The sequence below is a fragment of the Protomyctophum parallelum genome (genome assembly GCF_964188405.1).
Source record: "Protomyctophum parallelum genome assembly, chromosome: 2".
Taxonomy (NCBI): Eukaryota; Metazoa; Chordata; class Actinopteri; order Myctophiformes; family Myctophidae; genus Protomyctophum; species Protomyctophum parallelum.
Window position 1 is genome coordinate 52,550,996 of NC_139699.1, and position 22,269 is coordinate 52,573,264.

The 22,269-nt window shown below is 36.3% G+C and overlaps 1 protein-coding gene across 1 annotated transcript in view; it reads left to right on the forward strand.

Annotated features, from left to right (window-relative positions):
• LOC310854671 (transmembrane protein 266-like) overlaps positions 1-22,269 on the forward strand; it is a gene marked incomplete at both ends in the record, with an annotated part of 166,648 nt that overhangs the window by 107,245 nt on the left and 37,134 nt on the right. The gene's annotated exons all lie outside the window — the stretch shown is intronic.

Below are 22,269 nucleotides of genomic sequence, written 5' to 3' on the forward strand. Positions count from 1 at the left end.
GGCATGCTACTAGTCCTACATACTTACACCTAGCAACCCCATTCTAGCCTACTTAGGTTCATCTTACGGTGGACATGTTTGCCTGAAAAGGAATCTTTGAAATGTTTCATAGTTTTAGAAATATAGTGCTTTCAAATTTGAGACATTTAACATGGGGCTCAATGGCAGCTCTATAGGCACGTCAAAAGTCACTTTCACCTAGAAACTCCATTCACAGTTTTTATTATTCAGCTTACTGTGGAGACACATGCTGGAACTTTTTTTTTTTTTTATGTTTTGTAGTTTATGAGTTATTTAACTTAAACGCCCAATGCATTCTCTATGGCAATAGCACAAAATTTGGCATGCTACTAGTCCTACATACTTACACCTAGCAACCCCATTCTAGCCTACTTAGGTTCATCTTACGGTGGACATGTTTGCCTGAAAAGGAATCTTTGAAATGTTTCATAGTTTTAGAAATATAGTGCTTTCAAATTTGAGACATTTAACATGGGGCTCAATGGCAGCTCTATAGGCACGTCAAAAGTCACTTTCACCTAGAAACTCCATTCACACTTTTTATTATTCAGCTTACTGTGGAGACACATGCTGGAACTTTTTTTTATTTTTATGTTTTGTAGTTTATGAGTTATTTAACTTAAACGCCCAATGCATTCTCTATGGCAATAGCACAAAATTTGGCATGCTACTAGTCCTACATACTTACACCTAGCAACCCCATTCTAGCCTACTTAGGTTCATCTTACGGTGGACATGTTTGCCTGAAAAGGAATCTTTGAAATGTTTCATAGTTTTAGAAATATAGTGCTTTCAAATTTGAGACATTTAACATGGGGCTCAATGGCAGCTCTATAGGCACGTCAAAAGTCACTTTCACCTAGAAACTCCATTCACACTTTTTATTATTCAGCTTACTGTGGAGACACATGCTGGAACTTTTTTTTATTTTTATGTTTTGTAGTTTATGAGTTATTTAACTTAAACGCCCAATGCATTCTCTATGGCAATAGCACAAAATTTGGCATGCTACTAGTCCTACATACTTACACCTAGCAACCCCATTCTAGCCTACTTAGGTTCATCTTACGGTGGACATGTTTGCCTGAAAAGGAATCTTTGAAATGTTTCATAGTTTTAGAAATATAGTGCTTTCAAATTTGAGACATTTAACATGGGGCTCAATGGCAGCTCTATAGGCACGTCAAAAGTCACTTTCACCTAGAAACTCCATTCACACTTTTTATTATTCAGCTTACTGTGGAGACACATGCTGGAACTTTTTTTTATTTTTATGTTTTGTAGTTTATGAGTTATTTAACTTAAACGCCCAATGCATTCTCTATGGCAATAGCACAAAATTTGGCATGCTACTAGTCCTACATACTTACACCTAGCAACCCCATTCTAGCCTACTTAGGTTCATCTTACGGTGGACATGTTTGCCTGAAAAGGAATCTTTGAAATGTTTCATAGTTTTAGAAATATAGTGCTTTCAAATTTGAGACATTTAACATGGGGCTCAATGGCAGCTCTATAGGCACGTCAAAAGTCACTTTCACCTAGAAACTCCATTCACACTTTTTATTATTCAGCTTACTGTGGAGACACATGCTGGAACTTTTTTTTATTTTTAGGTTTTGTAGTTTATGAGTTATTTAACTTAAACGCCCAATGCATTCTCTATGGCAATAGCACAAAATTTGGCATGCTACTAGTCCTACATACTTACACCTAGCAACCCCATTCTAGCCTACTTAGGTTCATCTTACGGTGGACATGTTTGCCTGAAAAGGAATCTTTGAAATGTTTCATAGTTTTAGAAATATAGTGCTTTCAAATTTGAGACATTTAACATGGGGCTCAATGGCAGCTCTATAGGCACGTCAAAAGTCACTTTCACCTAGAAACTCCATTCACACTTTTTATTATTCAGCTTACTGTGGAGACACATGCTGGAACTTTTTTTTATTTTTAGGTTTTGTAGTTTATGAGTTATTTAACTTAAACGCCCAATGCATTCTCTATGGCAATAGCACAAAATTTGGCATGCTACTAGTCCTACATACTTACACCTAGCAACCCCATTCTAGCCTACTTAGGTTCATCTTACGGTGGACATGTTTGCCTGAAAAGGAATCTTTGAAATGTTTCATAGTTTTAGAAATATAGTGCTTTCAAATTTGAGACATTTAACATGGGGCTCAATGGCAGCTCTATAGGCACGTCAAAAGTCACTTTCACCTAGAAACTCCATTCACACTTTTTATTATTCAGCTTACTGTGGAGACACATGCTGGAACTTTTTTTTATTTTTAGGTTTTGTAGTTTATGAGTTATTTAACTTAAACGCCCAATGCATTCTCTATGGCAATAGCACAAAATTTGGCATGCTACTAGTCCTACATACTTACACCTAGCAACTCCATTCTAGCCTACTTAGGTTCATCTTACGGTGGACATGTTTGCCTGAAAAGGAATCTTTGAAATGTTTCATAGTTTTAGAAATATAGTGCTTTCAAATTTGAGACATTTAACATGGGGCTCAATGGCAGCTCTATAGGCACGTCAAAAGTCACTTTCACCTAGAAACTCCATTCACACTTTTTATTATTCAGCTTACTGTGGAGACACATGCTGGAACTTTTTTTTATTTTTATGTTTTGTAGTTTATGAGTTATTTAACTTAAACGCCCAATGCATTCTCTATGGCAATAGCACAAAATTTGGCATGCTACTAGTCCTACATACTTACACCTAGCAACCCCATTCTAGCCTACTTAGGTTCATCTTACGGTGGACATGTTTGCCTGAAAAGGAATCTTTGAAATGTTTCATAGTTTTAGAAATATAGTGCTTTCAAATTTGAGACATTTAACATGGGGCTCAATGGCAGCTCTATAGGCACGTCAAAAGTCACTTTCACCTAGAAACTCCATTCACACTTTTTATTATTCAGCTTACTGTGGAGACACATGCTGGAACTTTTTTTTATTTTTAGGTTTTGTAGTTTATGAGTTATTTAACTTAAACGCCCAATGCATTCTCTATGGCAATAGCACAAAATGTGGCATGCTACTAGTCCTACATACTTACACCTAGCAACCCCATTCTAGCCTACTTAGGTTCATCTTACGGTGGACATGTTTGCCTGAAAAGGAATCTTTGAAATGTTTCATAGTTTTAGAAATATAGTGCTTTCAAATTTGAGACATTTAACATGGGGCTCAATGGCAGCTCTATAGGCACGTCAAAAGTCACTTTCACCTAGAAACTCCATTCACACTTTTTATTATTCAGCTTACTGTGGAGACACATGCTGGAACTTTTTTTTATTTTTAGGTTTTGTAGTTTATGAGTTATTTAACTTAAACGCCCAATGCATTCTCTATGGCAATAGCACAAAAGTTGGCATGCTACTAGTCCTACATACTTACACCTAGCAACCCCATTCTAGCCTACTTAGGTTCATCTTACGGTGGACATGTTTGCCTGAAAAGGAATCTTTGAAATGTTTCATAGTTTTAGAAATATAGTGCTTTCAAATTTGAGACATTTAACATGGGGCTCAATGGCAGCTCTATAGGCACGTCAAAAGTCACTTTCACCTAGAAACTCCATTCACACTTTTTATTATTCAGCTTACTGTGGAGACACATGCTGGAACTTTTTTTTATTTTTAGGTTTTGTAGTTTATGAGTTATTTAACTTAAACGCCCAATGCATTCTCTATGGCAATAGCACAAAATTTGGCATGCTACTAGTCCTACATACTTACACCTAGCAACCCCATTCTAGCCTACTTAGGTTCATCTTACGGTGGACATGTTTGCCTGAAAAGGAATCTTTGAAATGTTTCATAGTTTTAGAAATATAGTGCTTTCAAATTTGAGACATTTAACATGGGGCTCAATGGCAGCTCTATAGGCACGTCAAAAGTCACTTTCACCTAGAAACTCCATTCACACTTTTTATTATTCAGCTTACTGTGGAGACACATGCTGGAACTTTTTTTTATTTTTAGGTTTTGTAGTTTATGAGTTATTTAACTTAAACGCCCAATGCATTCTCTATGGCAATAGCACAAAATTTGGCATGCTACTAGTCCTACATACTTACACCTAGCAACTCCATTCTAGCCTACTTAGGTTCATCTTACGGTGGACATGTTTGCCTGAAAAGGAATCTTTGAAATGTTTCATAGTTTTAGAAATATAGTGCTTTCAAATTTGAGACATTTAACATGGGGCTCAATGGCAGCTCTATAGGCACGTCAAAAGTCACTTTCACCTAGAAACTCCATTCACACTTTTTATTATTCAGCTTACTGTGGAGACACATGCTGGAACTTTTTTTTATTTTTATGTTTTGTAGTTTATGAGTTATTTAACTTAAACGCCCAATGCATTCTCTATGGCAATAGCACAAAATTTGGCATGCTACTAGTCCTACATACTTACACCTAGCAACCCCATTCTAGCCTACTTAGGTTCATCTTACGGTGGACATGTTTGCCTGAAAAGGAATCTTTGAAATGTTTCATAGTTTTAGAAATATAGTGCTTTCAAATTTGAGACATTTAACATGGGGCTCAATGGCAGCTCTATAGGCACGTCAAAAGTCACTTTCACCTAGAAACTCCATTCACACTTTTTATTATTCAGCTTACTGTGGAGACACATGCTGGAACTTTTTTTTATTTTTATGTTTTGTAGTTTATGAGTTATTTAACTTAAACGCCCAATGCATTCTCTATGGCAATAGCACAAAATTTGGCATGCTACTAGTCCTACATACTTACACCTAGCAACCCCATTCTAGCCTACTTAGGTTCATCTTACGGTGGACATGTTTGCCTGAAAAGGAATCTTTGAAATGTTTCATAGTTTTAGAAATATAGTGCTTTCAAATTTGAGACATTTAACATGGGGCTCAATGGCAGCTCTATAGGCACGTCAAAAGTCACTTTCACCTAGAAACTCCATTCACACTTTTTATTATTCAGCTTACTGTGGAGACACATGCTGGAACTTTTTTTTATTTTTAGGTTTTGTAGTTTATGAGTTATTTAACTTAAACGCCCAATGCATTCTCTATGGCAATAGCACAAAATTTGGCATGCTACTAGTCCTACATACTTACACCTAGCAACCCCATTCTAGCCTACTTAGGTTCATCTTACGGTGGACATGTTTGCCTGAAAAGGAATCTTTGAAATGTTTCATAGTTTTAGAAATATAGTGCTTTCAAATTTGAGACATTTAACATGGGGCTCAATGGCAGCTCTATAGGCACGTCAAAAGTCACTTTCACCTAGAAACTCCATTCACACTTTTTATTATTCAGCTTACTGTGGAGACACATGCTGGAACTTTTTTTTATTTTTATGTTTTGTAGTTTATGAGTTATTTAACTTAAACGCCCAATGCATTCTCTATGGCAATAGCACAAAATTTGGCATGCTACTAGTCCTACATACTTACACCTAGCAACCCCATTCTAGCCTACTTAGGTTCATCTTACGGTGGACATGTTTGCCTGAAAAGGAATCTTTGAAATGTTTCATAGTTTTAGAAATATAGTGCTTTCAAATTTGAGACATTTAACATGGGGCTCAATGGCAGCTCTATAGGCACGTCAAAAGTCACTTTCACCTAGAAACTCCATTCACACTTTTTATTATTCAGCTTACTGTGGAGACACATGCTGGAACTTTTTTTTATTTTTAGGTTTTGTAGTTTATGAGTTATTTAACTTAAACGCCCAATGCATTCTCTATGGCAATAGCACAAAATTTGGCATGCTACTAGTCCTACATACTTACACCTAGCAACTCCATTCTAGCCTACTTAGGTTCATCTTACGGTGGACATGTTTGCCTGAAAAGGAATCTTTGAAATGTTTCATAGTTTTAGAAATATAGTGCTTTCAAATTTGAGACATTTAACATGGGGCTCAATGGCAGCTCTATAGGCACGTCAAAAGTCACTTTCACCTAGAAACTCCATTCACACTTTTTATTATTCAGCTTACTGTGGAGACACATGCTGGAACTTTTTTTTATTTTTATGTTTTGTAGTTTATGAGTTATTTAACTTAAACGCCCAATGCATTCTCTATGGCAATAGCACAAAATTTGGCATGCTACTAGTCCTACATACTTACACCTAGCAACCCCATTCTAGCCTACTTAGGTTCATCTTACGGTGGACATGTTTGCCTGAAAAGGAATCTTTGAAATGTTTCATAGTTTTAGAAATATAGTGCTTTCAAATTTGAGACATTTAACATGGGGCTCAATGGCAGCTCTATAGGCACGTCAAAAGTCACTTTCACCTAGAAACTCCATTCACACTTTTTATTATTCAGCTTACTGTGGAGACACATGCTGGAACTTTTTTTTATTTTTATGTTTTGTAGTTTATGAGTTATTTAACTTAAACGCCCAATGCATTCTCTATGGCAATAGCACAAAATTTGGCATGCTACTAGTCCTACATACTTACACCTAGCAACCCCATTCTAGCCTACTTAGGTTCATCTTACGGTGGACATGTTTGCCTGAAAAGGAATCTTTGAAATGTTTCATAGTTTTAGAAATATAGTGCTTTCAAATTTGAGACATTTAACATGGGGCTCAATGGCAGCTCTATAGGCACGTCAAAAGTCACTTTCACCTAGAAACTCCATTCACACTTTTTATTATTCAGCTTACTGTGGAGACACATGCTGGAACTTTTTTTTATTTTTAGGTTTTGTAGTTTATGAGTTATTTAACTTAAACGCCCAATGCATTCTCTATGGCAATAGCACAAAATTTGGCATGCTACTAGTCCTACATACTTACACCTAGCAACCCCATTCTAGCCTACTTAGGTTCATCTTACGGTGGACATGTTTGCCTGAAAAGGAATCTTTGAAATGTTTCATAGTTTTAGAAATATAGTGCTTTCAAATTTGAGACATTTAACATGGGGCTCAATGGCAGCTCTATAGGCACGTCAAAAGTCACTTTCACCTAGAAACTCCATTCACACTTTTTATTATTCAGCTTACTGTGGAGACACATGCTGGAACTTTTTTTTATTTTTAGGTTTTGTAGTTTATGAGTTATTTAACTTAAACGCCCAATGCATTCTCTATGGCAATAGCACAAAATTTGGCATGCTACTAGTCCTACATACTTACACCTAGCAACCCCATTCTAGCCTACTTAGGTTCATCTTACGGTGGACATGTTTGCCTGAAAAGGAATCTTTGAAATGTTTCATAGTTTTAGAAATATAGTGCTTTCAAATTTGAGACATTTAACATGGGGCTCAATGGCAGCTCTATAGGCACGTCAAAAGTCACTTTCACCTAGAAACTCCATTCACACTTTTTATTATTCAGCTTACTGTGGAGACACATGCTGGAACTTTTTTTTATTTTTAGGTTTTGTAGTTTATGAGTTATTTAACTTAAACGCCCAATGCATTCTCTATGGCAATAGCACAAAATTTGGCATGCTACTAGTCCTACATACTTACACCTAGCAACTCCATTCTAGCCTACTTAGGTTCATCTTACGGTGGACATGTTTGCCTGAAAAGGAATCTTTGAAATGTTTCATAGTTTTAGAAATATAGTGCTTTCAAATTTGAGACATTTAACATGGGGCTCAATGGCAGCTCTATAGGCACGTCAAAAGTCACTTTCACCTAGAAACTCCATTCACACTTTTTATTATTCAGCTTACTGTGGAGACACATGCTGGAACTTTTTTTTATTTTTATGTTTTGTAGTTTATGAGTTATTTAACTTAAACGCCCAATGCATTCTCTATGGCAATAGCACAAAATTTGGCATGCTACTAGTCCTACATACTTACACCTAGCAACCCCATTCTAGCCTACTTAGGTTCATCTTACGGTGGACATGTTTGCCTGAAAAGGAATCTTTGAAATGTTTCATAGTTTTAGAAATATAGTGCTTTCAAATTTGAGACATTTAACATGGGGCTCAATGGCAGCTCTATAGGCACGTCAAAAGTCACTTTCACCTAGAAACTCCATTCACACTTTTTATTATTCAGCTTACTGTGGAGACACATGCTGGAACTTTTTTTTATTTTTAGGTTTTGTAGTTTATGAGTTATTTAACTTAAACGCCCAATGCATTCTCTATGGCAATAGCACAAAATGTGGCATGCTACTAGTCCTACATACTTACACCTAGCAACCCCATTCTAGCCTACTTAGGTTCATCTTACGGTGGACATGTTTGCCTGAAAAGGAATCTTTGAAATGTTTCATAGTTTTAGAAATATAGTGCTTTCAAATTTGAGACATTTAACATGGGGCTCAATGGCAGCTCTATAGGCACGTCAAAAGTCACTTTCACCTAGAAACTCCATTCACACTTTTTATTATTCAGCTTACTGTGGAGACACATGCTGGAACTTTTTTTTATTTTTAGGTTTTGTAGTTTATGAGTTATTTAACTTAAACGCCCAATGCATTCTCTATGGCAATAGCACAAAAGTTGGCATGCTACTAGTCCTACATACTTACACCTAGCAACCCCATTCTAGCCTACTTAGGTTCATCTTACGGTGGACATGTTTGCCTGAAAAGGAATCTTTGAAATGTTTCATAGTTTTAGAAATATAGTGCTTTCAAATTTGAGACATTTAACATGGGGCTCAATGGCAGCTCTATAGGCACGTCAAAAGTCACTTTCACCTAGAAACTCCATTCACACTTTTTATTATTCAGCTTACTGTGGAGACACATGCTGGAACTTTTTTTTATTTTTAGGTTTTGTAGTTTATGAGTTATTTAACTTAAACGCCCAATGCATTCTCTATGGCAATAGCACAAAATTTGGCATGCTACTAGTCCTACATACTTACACCTAGCAACCCCATTCTAGCCTACTTAGGTTCATCTTACGGTGGACATGTTTGCCTGAAAAGGAATCTTTGAAATGTTTCATAGTTTTAGAAATATAGTGCTTTCAAATTTGAGACATTTAACATGGGGCTCAATGGCAGCTCTATAGGCACGTCAAAAGTCACTTTCACCTAGAAACTCCATTCACACTTTTTATTATTCAGCTTACTGTGGAGACACATGCTGGAACTTTTTTTTATTTTTAGGTTTTGTAGTTTATGAGTTATTTAACTTAAACGCCCAATGCATTCTCTATGGCAATAGCACAAAATTTGGCATGCTACTAGTCCTACATACTTACACCTAGCAACTCCATTCTAGCCTACTTAGGTTCATCTTACGGTGGACATGTTTGCCTGAAAAGGAATCTTTGAAATGTTTCATAGTTTTAGAAATATAGTGCTTTCAAATTTGAGACATTTAACATGGGGCTCAATGGCAGCTCTATAGGCACGTCAAAAGTCACTTTCACCTAGAAACTCCATTCACACTTTTTATTATTCAGCTTACTGTGGAGACACATGCTGGAACTTTTTTTTATTTTTATGTTTTGTAGTTTATGAGTTATTTAACTTAAACGCCCAATGCATTCTCTATGGCAATAGCACAAAATTTGGCATGCTACTAGTCCTACATACTTACACCTAGCAACCCCATTCTAGCCTACTTAGGTTCATCTTACGGTGGACATGTTTGCCTGAAAAGGAATCTTTGAAATGTTTCATAGTTTTAGAAATATAGTGCTTTCAAATTTGAGACATTTAACATGGGGCTCAATGGCAGCTCTATAGGCACGTCAAAAGTCACTTTCACCTAGAAACTCCATTCACACTTTTTATTATTCAGCTTACTGTGGAGACACATGCTGGAACTTTTTTTTATTTTTATGTTTTGTAGTTTATGAGTTATTTAACTTAAACGCCCAATGCATTCTCTATGGCAATAGCACAAAATTTGGCATGCTACTAGTCCTACATACTTACACCTAGCAACCCCATTCTAGCCTACTTAGGTTCATCTTACGGTGGACATGTTTGCCTGAAAAGGAATCTTTGAAATGTTTCATAGTTTTAGAAATATAGTGCTTTCAAATTTGAGACATTTAACATGGGGCTCAATGGCAGCTCTATAGGCACGTCAAAAGTCACTTTCACCTAGAAACTCCATTCACACTTTTTATTATTCAGCTTACTGTGGAGACACATGCTGGAACTTTTTTTTATTTTTAGGTTTTGTAGTTTATGAGTTATTTAACTTAAACGCCCAATGCATTCTCTATGGCAATAGCACAAAATTTGGCATGCTACTAGTCCTACATACTTACACCTAGCAACCCCATTCTAGCCTACTTAGGTTCATCTTACGGTGGACATGTTTGCCTGAAAAGGAATCTTTGAAATGTTTCATAGTTTTAGAAATATAGTGCTTTCAAATTTGAGACATTTAACATGGGGCTCAATGGCAGCTCTATAGGCACGTCAAAAGTCACTTTCACCTAGAAACTCCATTCACACTTTTTATTATTCAGCTTACTGTGGAGACACATGCTGGAACTTTTTTTTATTTTTATGTTTTGTAGTTTATGAGTTATTTAACTTAAACGCCCAATGCATTCTCTATGGCAATAGCACAAAATTTGGCATGCTACTAGTCCTACATACTTACACCTAGCAACCCCATTCTAGCCTACTTAGGTTCATCTTACGGTGGACATGTTTGCCTGAAAAGGAATCTTTGAAATGTTTCATAGTTTTAGAAATATAGTGCTTTCAAATTTGAGACATTTAACATGGGGCTCAATGGCAGCTCTATAGGCACGTCAAAAGTCACTTTCACCTAGAAACTCCATTCACACTTTTTATTATTCAGCTTACTGTGGAGACACATGCTGGAACTTTTTTTTATTTTTATGTTTTGTAGTTTATGAGTTATTTAACTTAAACGCCCAATGCATTCTCTATGGCAATAGCACAAAATTTGGCATGCTACTAGTCCTACATACTTACACCTAGCAACCCCATTCTAGCCTACTTAGGTTCATCTTACGGTGGACATGTTTGCCTGAAAAGGAATCTTTGAAATGTTTCATAGTTTTAGAAATATAGTGCTTTCAAATTTGAGACATTTAACATGGGGCTCAATGGCAGCTCTATAGGCACGTCAAAAGTCACTTTCACCTAGAAACTCCATTCACACTTTTTATTATTCAGCTTACTGTGGAGACACATGCTGGAACTTTTTTTTATTTTTAGGTTTTGTAGTTTATGAGTTATTTAACTTAAACGCCCAATGCATTCTCTATGGCAATAGCACAAAATTTGGCATGCTACTAGTCCTACATACTTACACCTAGCAACCCCATTCTAGCCTACTTAGGTTCATCTTACGGTGGACATGTTTGCCTGAAAAGGAATCTTTGAAATGTTTCATAGTTTTAGAAATATAGTGCTTTCAAATTTGAGACATTTAACATGGGGCTCAATGGCAGCTCTATAGGCACGTCAAAAGTCACTTTCACCTAGAAACTCCATTCACACTTTTTATTATTCAGCTTACTGTGGAGACACATGCTGGAACTTTTTTTTATTTTTAGGTTTTGTAGTTTATGAGTTATTTAACTTAAACGCCCAATGCATTCTCTATGGCAATAGCACAAAATTTGGCATGCTACTAGTCCTACATACTTACACCTAGCAACCCCATTCTAGCCTACTTAGGTTCATCTTACGGTGGACATGTTTGCCTGAAAAGGAATCTTTGAAATGTTTCATAGTTTTAGAAATATAGTGCTTTCAAATTTGAGACATTTAACATGGGGCTCAATGGCAGCTCTATAGGCACGTCAAAAGTCACTTTCACCTAGAAACTCCATTCACACTTTTTATTATTCAGCTTACTGTGGAGACACATGCTGGAACTTTTTTTTATTTTTATGTTTTGTAGTTTATGAGTTATTTAACTTAAACGCCCAATGCATTCTCTATGGCAATAGCACAAAATTTGGCATGCTACTAGTCCTACATACTTACACCTAGCAACCCCATTCTAGCCTACTTAGGTTCATCTTACGGTGGACATGTTTGCCTGAAAAGGAATCTTTGAAATGTTTCATAGTTTTAGAAATATAGTGCTTTCAAATTTGAGACATTTAACATGGGGCTCAATGGCAGCTCTATAGGCACGTCAAAAGTCACTTTCACCTAGAAACTCCATTCACACTTTTTATTATTCAGCTTACTGTGGAGACACATGCTGGAACTTTTTTTTATTTTTATGTTTTGTAGTTTATGAGTTATTTAACTTAAACGCCCAATGCATTCTCTATGGCAATAGCACAACATTTGGCATGCTACTAGTCCTACATACTTACACCTAGCAACCCCATTCTAGCCTACTTAGGTTCATCTTACAGTGGACATGTTTGCCTGAAAAGGAATCTTTGAAATGTTTCATAGTTTTAGAAATATAGTGCTTTCAAATTTGAGACATTTAACATGGGGCTCAATGGCAGCTCTATAGGCACGTCAAAAGTCACTTTCACCTAGAAACTCCATTCACACTTTTTATTATTCAGCTTACTGTGGAGACACATGCTGGAACTTTTTTTTATTTTTATGTTTTGTAGTTTATGAGTTATTTAACTTAAACGCCCAATGCATTCTCTATGGCAATAGCACAACATTTGGCATGCTACTAGTCCTACATACTTACACCTAGCAACCCCATTCTAGCCTACTTAGGTTCATCTTACGGTGGACATGTTTGCCTGAAAAGGAATCTTTGAAATGTTTCATAGTTTTAGAAATATAGTGCTTTCAAATTTGAGACATTTAACATGGGGCTCAATGGCAGCTCTATAGGCACGTCAAAAGTCACTTTCACCAAGAAACTCCATTCACACTTTTTATTATTCAGCTTACTGTAGAGACACATGCTGGAACTTTTTTTTATTTTTAGGATTTGTAGTTTATGAGTTATTTAACTTAAACGCCCAATGCATTCTCTATGGCAATAGCACAAAATTTGGCATGCTACTAGTCCTACATACTTACACCTAGCAACCCCATTCTAGCCTACTTAGGTTCATCTTACGGTGGACATGTTTGCCTGAAAAGGAATCTTTGAAATGTTTCATAGTTTTAGAAATATAGTGCTTTCAAATTTGAGACATTTAACATGGGGCTCAATGGCAGCTCTATAGGCACGTCAAAAGTCACTTTCACCTAGAAACTCCATTCACACTTTTTATTATTCAGCTTACTGTGGAGACACATGCTGGAACTTTTTTTTATTTTTATGTTTTGTAGTTTATGAGTTATTTAACTTAAACGCCCAATGCATTCTCTATGGCAATAGCACAAAATTTGGCATGCTACTAGTCCTACATACTTACACCTAGCAACCCCATTCTAGCCTACTTAGGTTCATCTTACAGTGGACATGTTTGCCTGAAAAGGAATCTTTGAAATGTTTCATAGTTTTAGAAATATAGTGCTTTCAAATTTGAGACATTTAACATGGGGCTCAATGGCAGCTCTATAGGCACGTCAAAAGTCACTTTCACCTAGAAACTCCATTCACACTTTTTATTATTCAGCTTACTGTGGAGACACATGCTGGAACTTTTTTTTATTTTTAGGTTTTGTAGTTTATGAGTTATTTAACTTAAACGCCCAATGCATTCTCTATGGCAATAGCACAAAATGTGGCATGCTACTGGTCCTACATACTTACACCTAGCAACCCCATTCTAGCCTACTTAGGTTCATCTTACGGTGGACATGTTTGCCTGAAAAGGAATCTTTGAAATGTTTCATAGTTTTAGAAATATAGTGCTTTCAAATTTGAGACATTTAACATGGGGCTCAATGGCAGCTCTATAGGCACGTCAAAAGTCACTTTCACCTAGAAACTCCATTCACACTTTTTATTATTCAGCTTACTGTGGAGACACATGCTGGAACTTTTTTTTATTTTTAGGTTTTGTAGTTTATGAGTTATTTAACTTAAACGCCCAATGCATTCTCTATGGCAATAGCACAAAAGTTGGCATGCTACTAGTCCTACATACTTACACCTAGCAACCCCATTCTAGCCTACTTAGGTTCATCTTACGGTGGACATGTTTGCCTGAAAAGGAATCTTTGAAATGTTTCATAGTTTTAGAAATATAGTGCTTTCAAATTTGAGACATTTAACATGGGGCTCAATGGCAGCTCTATAGGCACGTCAAAAGTCACTTTCACCTAGAAACTCCATTCACACTTTTTATTATTCAGCTTACTGTGGAGACACATGCTGGAACTTTTTTTTATTTTTAGGTTTTGTAGTTTATGAGTTATTTAACTTAAACGCCCAATGCATTCTCTATGGCAATAGCACAAAATTTGGCATGCTACTAGTCCTACATACTTACACCTAGCAACCCCATTCTAGCCTACTTAGGTTCATCTTACGGTGGACATGTTTGCCTGAAAAGGAATCTTTGAAATGTTTCATAGTTTTAGAAATATAGTGCTTTCAAATTTGAGACATTTAACATGGGGCTCAATGGCAGCTCTATAGGCACGTCAAAAGTCACTTTCACCTAGAAACTCCATTCACACTTTTTATTATTCAGCTTACTGTGGAGACACATGCTGGAACTTTTTTTTATTTTTAGGTTTTGTAGTTTATGAGTTATTTAACTTAAACGCCCAATGCATTCTCTATGGCAATAGCACAAAATTTGGCATGCTACTAGTCCTACATACTTACACCTAGCAACCCCATTCTAGCCTACTTAGGTTCATCTTACGGTGGACATGTTTGCCTGAAAAGGAATCTTTGAAATGTTTCATAGTTTTAGAAATATAGTGCTTTCAAATTTGAGACATTTAACATGGGGCTCAATGGCAGCTCTATAGGCACGTCAAAAGTCACTTTCACCTAGAAACTCCATTCACACTTTTTATTATTCAGCTTACTGTGGAGACACATGCTGGAACTTTTTTTTATTTTTAGGTTTTGTAGTTTATGAGTTATTTAACTTAAACGCCCAATGCATTCTCTATGGCAATAGCACAAAATTTGGCATGCTACTAGTCCTACATACTTACACCTAGCAACCCCATTCTAGCCTACTTAGGTTCATCTTACGGTGGACATGTTTGCCTGAAAAGGAATCTTTGAAATGTTTCATAGTTTTAGAAATATAGTGCTTTCAAATTTGAGACATTTAACATGGGGCTCAATGGCAGCTCTATAGGCACGTCAAAAGTCACTTTCACCTAGAAACTCCATTCACACTTTTTATTATTCAGCTTACTGTGGAGACACATGCTGGAACTTTTTTTTATTTTTAGGTTTTGTAGTTTATGAGTTATTTAACTTAAACGCCCAATGCATTCTCTATGGCAATAGCACAAAATGTGGCATGCTACTGGTCCTACATACTTACACCTAGCAACCCCATTCTAGCCTACTTAGGTTCATCTTACGGTGGACATGTTTGCCTGAAAAGGAATCTTTGAAATGTTTCATAGTTTTAGAAATATAGTGCTTTCAAATTTGAGACATTTAACATGGGGCTCAATGGCAGCTCTATAGGCACGTCAAAAGTCACTTTCACCTAGAAACTCCATTCACACTTTTTATTATTCAGCTTACTGTGGAGACACATGCTGGAACTTTTTTTTATTTTTAGGTTTTGTAGTTTATGAGTTATTTAACTTAAACGCCCAATGCATTCTCTATGGCAATAGCACAAAAGTTGGCATGCTACTAGTCCTACATACTTACACCTAGCAACCCCATTCTAGCCTACTTAGGTTCATCTTACGGTGGACATGTTTGCCTGAAAAGGAATCTTTGAAATGTTTCATAGTTTTAGAAATATAGTGCTTTCAAATTTGAGACATTTAACATGGGGCTCAATGGCAGCTCTATAGGCACGTCAAAAGTCACTTTCACCTAGAAACTCCATTCACACTTTTTATTATTCAGCTTACTGTGGAGACACATGCTGGAACTTTTTTTTATTTTTAGGTTTTGTAGTTTATGAGTTATTTAACTTAAACGCCCAATGCATTCTCTATGGCAATAGCACAAAATTTGGCATGCTACTAGTCCTACATACTTACACCTAGCAACCCCATTCTAGCCTACTTAGGTTCATCTTACGGTGGACATGTTTGCCTGAAAAGGAATCTTTGAAATGTTTCATAGTTTTAGAAATATAGTGCTTTCAAATTTGAGACATTTAACATGGGGCTCAATGGCAGCTCTATAGGCACGTCAAAAGTCACTTTCACCTAGAAACTCCATTCACACTTTTTATTATTCAGCTTACTGTGGAGACACATGCTGGAACTTTTTTTTATTTTTAGGTTTTGTAGTTTATGAGTTATTTAACTTAAACGCCCAATGCATTCTCTATGGCAATAGCACAAAATTTGGCATGCTACTAGTCCTACATACTTACACCTAGCAACTCCATTCTAGCCTACTTAGGTTCATCTTACGGTGGACATGTTTGCCTGAAAAGGAATCTTTGAAATGTTTCATAGTTTTAGAAATATAGTGCTTTCAAATTTGAGACATTTAACATGGGGCTCAATGGCAGCTCTATAGGCAAGTCAAAAGTCACTTTCACCTAGAAACTCCATTCACACTTTTTATTATTCAGCTTACTGTGGAGACACATGCTGGAACTTTTTTTTATTTTTATGTTTTGTAGTTTATGAGTTATTTAACTTAAACGCCCAATGCATTCTCTATGGCAATAGCACAAAATTTGGCATGCTACTAGTCCTACATACTTACACCTAGCAACCCCATTCTAGCCTACTTAGGTTCATCTTACGGTGGACATGTTTGCCTGAAAAGGAATCTTTGAAATGTTTCATAGTTTTAGAAATATAGTGCTTTCAAATTTGAGACATTTAACATGGGGCTCAATGGCAGCTCTATAGGCACGTCAAAAGTCACTTTCACCTAGAAACTCCATTCACACTTTTTATTATTCAGCTTACTGTGGAGACACATGCTGGAACTTTTTTTTATTTTTAGGTTTTGTAGTTTATGAGTTATTTAACTTAAACGCCCAATGCATTCTCTATGGCAATAGCACAAAATTTGGCATGCTACTAGTCCTACATACTTACACCTAGCAACCCCATTCTAGCCTACTTAGGTTCATCTTACGGTGGACATGTTTGCCTGAAAAGGAATCTTTGAAATGTTTCATAGTTTTAGAAATATAGTGCTTTCAAATTTGAGACATTTAACATGGGGCTCAATGGCAGCTCTATAGGCACGTCAAAAGTCACTTTCACCTAGAAACTCCATTCACACTTTTTATTATTCAGCTTACTGTGGAGACACATGCTGGAACTTTTTTTTATTTTTAGGTTTTGTAGTTTATGAGTTATTTAACTTAAACGCCCAATGCATTCTCTATGGCAATAGCACAAAATTTGGCATGCTACTAGTCCTACATACTTACACCTAGCAACTCCATTCTAGCCTACTTAGGTTCATCTTACGGTGGACATGTTTGCCTGAAAAGGAATCTTTGAAATGTTTCATAGTTTTAGAAATATAGTGCTTTCAAATTTGAGACATTTAACATGGGGCTCAATGGCAGCTCTATAGGCAAGTCAAAAGTCACTTTCACCTAGAAACTCCATTCACACTTTTTATTATTCAGCTTACTGTGGAGACACATGCTGGAACTTTTTTTTATTTTTAGGTTTTGTAGTTTATGAGTTATTTAACTTAAACGCCCAATGCATTCTCTATGGCAATAGCACAAAATTTGGCATGCTACTAGTCCTACATACTTACACCTAGCAACCCCATTCTAGCCTACTTAGGTTCATCTTACGGTGGACATGTTTGCCTGAAAAGGAATCTTTGAAATGTTTCATAGTTTTAGAAATATAGTGCTTTCAAATTTGAGACATTTAACATGGGGCTCAATGGCAGCTCTATAGGCACGTCAAAAGTCACTTTCACCTAGAAACTCCATTCACACTTTTTATTATTCAGCTTACTGTGGAGACACATGCTGGAACTTTTTTTTATTTTTATGTTTTGTAGTTTATGAGTTATTTAACTTAAACGCCCAATGCATTCTCTATGGCAATAGCACAAAATTTGGCATGCTACTAGTCCTACATACTTACACCTAGCAACCCCATTCTAGCCTACTTAGGTTCATCTTACGGTGGACATGTTTGCCTGAAAAGGAATCTTTGAAATGTTTCATAGTTTTAGAAATATAGTGCTTTCAAATTTGAGACATTTAACATGGGGCTCAATGGCAGCTCTATAGGCACGTCAAAAGTCACTTTCACCTAGAAACTCCATTCACACTTTTTATTATTCAGCTTACTGTGGAGACACATGCTGGAACTTTTTTTTATTTTTAGGTTTTGTAGTTTATGAGTTATTTAACTTAAACGCCCAATGCATTCTCTATGGCAATAGCACAAAATTTGGCATGCTACTAGTCCTACATACTTACACCTAGCAACCCCATTCTAGCCTACTTAGGTTCATCTTACGGTGGACATGTTTGCCTGAAAAGGAATCTTTGAAATGTTTCATAGTTTTAGAAATATAGTGCTTTCAAATTTGAGACATTTAACATGGGGCTCAATGGCAGCTCTATAGGCACGTCAAAAGTCACTTTCACCTAGAAACTCCATTCACACTTTTTATTATTCAGCTTACTGTGGAGACACATGCTGGAACTTTTTTTTATTTTTAGGTTTTGTAGTTTATGAGTTATTTAACTTAAACGCCCAATGCATTCTCTATGGCAATAGCACAAAATTTGGCATGCTACTAGTCCTACATACTTACACCTAGCAACCCCATTCTAGCCTACTTAGGTTCATCTTACGGTGGACATGTTTGCCTGAAAAGGAATCTTTGAAATGTTTCATAGTTTTAGAAATATAGTGCTTTCAAATTTGAGACATTTAACATGGGGCTCAATGGCAGCTCTATAGGCACGTCAAAAGTCACTTTCACCTAGAAACTCCATTCACACTTTTTATTATTCAGCTTACTGTGGAGACACATGCTGGAACTTTTTTTTATTTTTATGTTTTGTAGTTTATGAGTTATTTAACTTAAACGCCCAATGCATTCTCTATGGCAATAGCACAACATTTGGCATGCTACTAGTCCTACATACTTACACCTAGCAACCCCATTCTAGCCTACTTAGGTTCATCTTACGGTGGACATGTTTGCCTGAAAAGGAATCTTTGAAATGTTTCATAGTTTTAGAAATATAGTGCTTTCAAATTTGAGACATTTAACATGGGGCTCAATGGCAGCTCTATAGGCACGTCAAAAGTCACTTTCACCAAGAAACTCCATTCACACTTTTTATTATTCAGCTTACTGTAGAGACACATGCTGGAACTTTTTTTTATTTTTAGGTTTTGTAGTTTATGAGTTATTTAACTTAAACGCCCAATGCATTCTCTATGGCAATAGCACAAAATTTGGCATGCTACTAGTCCTACATACTTACACCTAGCAACCCCATTCTAGCCTACTTAGGTTCATCTTACGGTGGACATGTTTGCCTGAAAAGGAATCTTTGAAATGTTTCATAGTTTTAGAAATATAGTGCTTTCAAATTTGAGACATTTAACATGGGGCTCAATGGCAGCTCTATAGGCACGTCAAAAGTCACTTTCACCTAGAAACTCCATTCACACTTTTTATTATTCAGCTTACTGTGGAGACACATGCTGGAACTTTTTTTTATTTTTATGTTTTGTAGTTTATGAGTTATTTAACTTAAACGCCCAATGCATTCTCTATGGCAATAGCACAAAATTTGGCATGCTACTAGTCCTACATACTTACACCTAGCAACCCCATTCTAGCCTACTTAGGTTCATCTTACGGTGGACATGTTTGCCTGAAAAGGAATCTTTGAAATGTTTCATAGTTTTAGAAATATAGTGCTTTCAAATTTGAGACATTTAACATGGGGCTCAATGGCAGCTCTATAGGCACGTCAAAAGTCACTTTCACCTAGAAACTCCATTCACACTTTTTATTATTCAGCTTACTGTGGAGACACATGCTGGAACTTTTTTTTATTTTTAGGTTTTGTAGTTTATGAGTTATTTAACTTAAACGCCCAATGCATTCTCTATGGCAATAGCACAAAATGTGGCATGCTACTGGTCCTACATACTTACACCTAGCAACCCCATTCTAGCCTACTTAGGTTCATCTTACGGTGGACATGTTTGCCTGAAAAGGAATCTTTGAAATGTTTCATAGTTTTAGAAATATAGTGCTTTCAAATTTGAGACATTTAACATGGGGCTCAATGGCAGCTCTATAGGCACGTCAAAAGTCACTTTCACCTAGAAACTCCATTCACACTTTTTATTATTCAGCTTACTGTGGAGACACATGCTGGAACTTTTTTTTATTTTTAGGTTTTGTAGTTTATGAGTTATTTAACTTAAACGCCCAATGCATTCTCTATGGCAATAGCACAAAAGTTGGCATGCTACTAGTCCTACATACTTACACCTAGCAACCCCATTCTAGCCTACTTAGGTTCATCTTACGGTGGACATGTTTGCCTGAAAAGGAATCTTTGAAATGTTTCATAGTTTTAGAAATATAGTGCTTTCAAATTTGAGACATTTAACATGGGGCTCAATGGCAGCTCTATAGGCACGTCAAAAGTCACTTTCACCTAGAAACTCCATTCACACTTTTTATTATTCAGCTTACTGTGGAGACACATGCTGGAACTTTTTTTTATTTTTAGGTTTTGTAGTTTATGAGTTATTTAACTTAAACGCCCAATGCATTCTCTATGGCAATAGCACAAAATTTGGCATGCTACTAGTCCTACATACTTACACCTAGCAACCCCATTCTAGCCTACTTAGGTTCATCTTACGGTGGACATGTTTGCCTGAAAAGGAATCTTTGAAATGTTTCATAGTTTTAGAAATATAGTGCTTTCAAATTTGAGACATTTAACATGGGGCTCAATGGCAGCTCTATAGGCACGTCAAAAGTCACTTTCACCTAGAAACTCCATTCACACTTTTTATTATTCAGCTTACTGTGGAGACACATGCTGGAACTTTTTTTTATTTTTAGGTTTTGTAGTTTATGAGTTATTTAACTTAAACGCCCAATGCATTCTCTATGGCAATAGCACAAAATTTGGCATGCTACTAGTCCTACATACTTACACCTAGCAACTCCATTCTAGCCTACTTAGGTTCATCTTACGGTGGACATGTTTGCCTGAAAAGGAATCTTTGAAATGTTTCATAGTTTTAGAAATATAGTGCTTTCAAATTTGAGACATTTAACATGGGGCTCAATGGCAGCTCTATAGGCAAGTCAAAAGTCACTTTCACCTAGAAACTCCATTCACACTTTTTATTATTCAGCTTACTGTGGAGACACATGCTGGAACTTTTTTTTATTTTTAGGTTTTGTAGTTTATGAGTTATTTAACTTAAACGCCCAATGCATTCTCTATGGCAATAGCACAAAATTTGGCATGCTACTAGTCCTACATACTTACACCTAGCAACCCCATTCTAGCCTACTTAGGTTCATCTTACGGTGGACATGTTTGCCTGAAAAGGAATCTTTGAAATGTTTCATAGTTTTAGAAATATAGTGCTTTCAAATTTGAGACATTTAACATGGGGCTCAATGGCAGCTCTATAGGCACGTCAAAAGTCACTTTCACCTAGAAACTCCATTCACACTTTTTATTATTCAGCTTACTGTGGAGACACATGCTGGAACTTTTTTTTATTTTTATGTTTTGTAGTTTATGAGTTATTTAACTTAAACGCCCAATGCATTCTCTATGGCAATAGCACAAAATTTGGCATGCTACTAGTCCTACATACTTACACCTAGCAACCCCATTCTAGCCTACTTAGGTTCATCTTACGGTGGACATGTTTGCCTGAAAAGGAATCTTTGAAATGTTTCATAGTTTTAGAAATATAGTGCTTTCAAATTTGAGACATTTAACATGGGGCTCAATGGCAGCTCTATAGGCACGTCAAAAGTCACTTTCACCTAGAAACTCCATTCACACTTTTTATTATTCAGCTTACTGTAGAGACACATGCTGGAACTTTTTTTTATTTTTAGGTTTTGTAGTTTATGAGTTATTTAACTTAAACGCCCAATGCATTCTCTATGGCAATAGCACAAAATTTGGCATGCTACTAGTCCTACATACTTACACCTAGCAACCCCATTCTAGCCTACTTAGGTTCATCTTACGGTGGACATGTTTGCCTGAAAAGGAATCTTTGAAATG